Genomic DNA, 4,569 nt, shown 5'->3' on the forward strand with positions numbered 1-4,569 from the left:
ATGAGGCATTGTTTATATCCGGTATAGTGGGGCTCGAAAGGCGGGAGTGAAGTCGCTAGGATCGCTACAGTGGCGAAAGGGCATTGAAAATCGTATCGACCAGCAGTACAAAAAAAAAAAAAAAAGCTTGAACGCCCCACACGCAGGAGCATTCATATTCATCATAGCCTATTAAAATATCGCCCACCCTCTGTAAATCGGTCACAACGACAACACTTTATTTCAGAACTCATAGAAATTTGCATGAAAAGAAGCTTCGTGTGTTGCGCACCGTAATTCAGACTTTTCTTGCGCGCAAAACAGCAACGCGAGCTAGCCGCGCCCTGCAACCCGCCGGAAAGTTTCAGGTGACGTAGAGCTACTGCATATGCAACCCTCTGACTCTAAGTGACTCTAAGGTGACGCTGCGAACACTTCTAGAACACTGTAGTTTGAACGATCGGGTGGATCGGGCTCAGAAGTTCGTCAAAAACGCGCGCGCAGCCAGGGGCTCCGGAAGTATACATATGGGGGCGACGGAATGAACAGGGGTACTGAAAAATGCGTGCAGTTTCAGTTGGGTGTGGGAAAGATGACTCATTTGTGGGGATATTTGCAAGCAAAGGCCGAATATCTCTTACTCAATTTCTCTCGCCCCAGACTCGGTGCTGAACAAATGTCTTCACGAATCTCGTTGCTCTCAGCGAGTTAGAAGGCGCAATGATACGTCACCACGTGTACAAAACGGCCGCTGCATGGCAGCGGCTTTCGTGATTGGTGCTATGGATGTGGTTGCAGACTTTGAACATCGCAGGGAAGATGTCGTAAAAATATTATCGTAAGTTATTGAATTGTGCTTATTTCTTTCGTTGTATCTGAGAGCTGGAACTCTGGGGCGATTTTGAATGGCACGTGTGAAAATAAACTTCAAGCAAGCCAAGATGGAAGATGTTCGAATGCAAAATCTCAGGGGGGGACCATTGCATAGGGGGTCCCCCCCAGTCTAAACACAGGGGGGGTCAGGACCCCCCTGACCCCCCCGGGATTTACGCCACTGCTGGGGAGGTCGTAATCTTTCCATGTTTGGCCGAGCGATGGTCTGCAATTTGTTTGTCGTTGCAAAAATATTTTACGTGCTTCATGCTTTGTGTATGTCAAGAGCTAACATGCAGAAATTACACAGAGTGCTCGCTGTTTTTGTGTGGGGATCAAGTTGGGAGCGAACAAGCCGCACTAACTTGTTTCGGTCTGTCGAAAATGGTGGGCTAGGTTTAGCACATTTGTTTATACGGCAGATTGTGTCAAGATTTCTTTACTTACGGGACCAAAAGAACCCATTTCTGTTGACAGTGCTTCATGTAAGGCTTTGCGATGAACTACCAGAATTCATTGTGTCGTCGCGACGGTGTGTTTATGGCAGAGTGCGAGGGTTCCTAAAAGAAATTGTCTGGGCTGTTCAATTCTTGAAGGTGCGGTTTTCTATGGAATACCTGAGTAATGTTCCGCGGAAGCGTCTGTACAAGGATTTACGAGACGTTATGCTACCCATGCCGTTGTGTCGATCCATGTATTCTATAGGATCAGAGAGGAACGTGCTTAAAAGAGTGAAGCGAATGCCTGTGCGTGCATCGGTTAAGTCCTTCTTTTTCCAGCTGCACACGAACACATTACCTGTGAAGACTTGGCTTGAGGAAAGAGGTATTTCCATACCATGGTCTGCGAACTGTTCATTATGCAATAAGCCTGAGACAGTGGAACATGCATTCATAGAATGCTGGGACGCAGTTTTTCATTGGGATATTTTACAAAGGACTCTAAAGAAGGACCTGCCGATCACACCGTTCGGTATTCATTTTCTGGCAACATGAAATGAGGACACTGTACCGTATGACATGTTCACGCTGCTTTCCTTACACTGCTTGTGGAAAAGCAGAATGGATGTGAGGCACATGGAACTGATCCTAGGCCAGTAAGGGAGCACTTCATTGAAAGTATGCGTTATATGAAAGAATTGTATAGCTTGCAACAAGATGAACCACCCTGGATGAATGTATTGAATGAACTTGTAAACTTGAAGCGCTTTTAACTCTGTGTCAGCCAGCATGAGGCAGGCACTTTTATCGCCATTTATATGCCCTGCTAATATGTATTCCTTGTGTTTGTAAGTTTTGCCAAGCCGGTAATAAAGAAAAAAACATCCGGCATGGTCTAGTGGCTAGGATACCTGGCTCTCACCCAGGAGGCCCGGGTTCGATTCCCGGTGTCGGAAGTAATTTTTTATTCGCTTTTTATTTATTCTTTATTTGAGCGTGTCGATTCGATATTTTTGCGCTCGCGGTCGAATGAGCAGGAGGCGTGCTTCACTCATCCTCGCTCTCCGGCATGGTCTAGTGGCTAGGATACCTGGCTCTCACCCAGGAGGCCCGGGTTCGATTCCCGGTGTCGGAAATATTTTTTTTATTGGCTTTTTATTTATTCTTTATTTAAGCGTGTCGATTCGAGATTTTTGCGCTTGCGGTCGAATGAGCAGGAGGCGTGCTTCACTCATCCTCGCTCTCTGGCACGATCCTGCGGTTATCAGCCTTACCGTTGTGATGCTGTCAGCCGTCTCATCATGTGTGTGCCTAATTAAGACATAGGGGTGTCTCTGACAGGGCAGCAAGTCTTTTTTTGCAATAAACTGCAATAACTTGGACGCATTTTTGTGCAAAGAAAAATGTTCACGTGTATACGAACAGATGTCTTTTTTTTTTAGTTTGCTAGGAGGAAGCGCGAGCCGAACTACAATTACGCTTTGCACAACTACGTCTTCTGACCATTAATTTGGGCGCAGCGAGTCTATCTTCCACATCCTGGAGGAGTATTCAGTAATTCGGTTGGCGTTTCCCTCGTTATGATCCTGTGGTGCAGCGAAACTTAGAATTTCAAGAGTGCGGAAAAACAGGGACGTTCGTGTTTTTCCGCGCTGTTGAAACTTTCTTGACGATGAATTACGAACTCGCCCAAACGCTCACGTTAAATAGTTAGAATTTACGCCACCGAACCGGAGACATTGAACTCCACTGCCGAGAGGACCCTGCCGTTCTCATATCACGAATTCAAAACACCTGAAGAGCTGCGGTCTTATTTCGCATTAGGGTATATCGTAATCGTCGCTGAACACTTTTGAAAGTCTATCATTTTAGGAGAAAATATCGCACGAATGCAAATGATAAAATAGTTCTGTAATTGTTCCGGCAAAACCGTACAAGCCACTTGTAATAATGCAACCAATAATTATGACAGTGAAGAATGAGGTGGATTTTCGTCTATCTTTTCTTTTTCTCTCGCATGGTTTGTCACATTGTGAGAATTGAAAGTGCACTTGAATGCTCTAAAGGTTTTCCCCCCTTTACATATGATCATTCATTATAATTGTGTTAACTATGTATTGAAGTTTCACCACAACACAATGCTGCCCAGGCCAGTGCGTAAACTGCTAGCATGTGCATTATCTCAAGGTCTTTGCAATAAGGATGCAGTCTCAAGCCATATGTACAATACTGCACCGTACTTTTATTGTAACTAGCCTTCTTGTGACACTTCCCATCGTTTCCAGGATGTCTCTGTTTACTGACCAGCCCGGAGTCACTGGGTGGTTGGTCCATGGTCTAATGGGTAGAAAGTGTGGCTGCGGTCATATGGAGTCCATTATTATTCAAGTGTACTGGCACCGAATACAAAGAAACGCCCACACTTACATAGACGTCACAAAATATTTCCCACAAAACACAGTGACTAACATCTATGGTGAAACTAACAGACAATGTAGCTATGGTAAGTAAAGTGTTTTTAGGTCCACTTAAAGATTACTATTCGTAGTCTTTCAGTGTAGGGTACTAATTATCACACAAATGTACAGAAATTAAAGTGGACAAGAAGGCAACTTTTCGTTGGTACGGATGGAATCTACAGCTTTTGGATAATGCGTCCGAAGCTCTACCGCCGTAGCTCAACCGGTAGAGCGTGTGACGTGTTAACCGAAGGTTGCATGTTCGGTCCATACCAGTGACAAGTTGTCTTTTCGTCCACTTTAATTTCTTTACATTTATATAATAGTTACTACACTACAGCTAAAGACTACAAATAGTGTTGCCTACACCTTCCTTGGCTTCACTGTCAGTTAGCTTCGTTAAGTTATGTCTAATAAAGAAAAACAAGCCCTTGATCACTTCCACTTCTTTCATTCAAATGTCCATGATGCAAGACTACATTGACACTCGAACACATAACTTATCAGTGCACATAGCGCCCAGCAGACATTGTCTCACCACTAATTAAGGAGAGACTCATCAACTGGTTTGTGGGGAGACGTGGCTCTCCAAGCTGGACTTGGGAAGCCAGTTGATGACCCTAAATATGCCCGGTGGGCCTAAAAATCCAGTGAGGCACTGGAAGAGGGGCACCACCCACAGTAGCCAAGCAGACTTATTTCATTTAAGCTGTTTATCTCTATTACTATTCAAGTGTCCCACTTAAGCACGGATCATGCGGCAGTCAAAGGAATGTACATAGGTTATACACGTAAAATGCCGAAGCAAGACAACGCAG

At 44.7% G+C, this 4,569-nt stretch overlaps 2 non-coding genes across 2 annotated transcripts; both read left to right on the forward strand.

Moving 5' to 3' along the window:
* Positions 1 to 2,176: 2,176 nt before the first annotated feature.
* Trnae-cuc (transfer RNA glutamic acid (anticodon CUC)) lies at positions 2,177 to 2,248 on the forward strand. The gene has a single exon. It is a non-coding gene; the product is annotated as a tRNA-Glu (tRNA).
* A 107-nt stretch (positions 2,249 to 2,355) lies between these two features.
* Trnae-cuc (transfer RNA glutamic acid (anticodon CUC)) lies at positions 2,356 to 2,427 on the forward strand. Its single transcript has one exon. It is a non-coding gene; the product is annotated as a tRNA-Glu (tRNA).
* The last annotated feature ends 2,142 nt before the right edge of the window (positions 2,428 to 4,569 follow it).

This window comes from Rhipicephalus sanguineus, unplaced genomic scaffold (assembly GCF_013339695.2).
Source record: "Rhipicephalus sanguineus isolate Rsan-2018 unplaced genomic scaffold, BIME_Rsan_1.4 Seq1066, whole genome shotgun sequence".
NCBI classification, from domain to species: domain Eukaryota; kingdom Metazoa; phylum Arthropoda; class Arachnida; order Ixodida; family Ixodidae; genus Rhipicephalus; species Rhipicephalus sanguineus.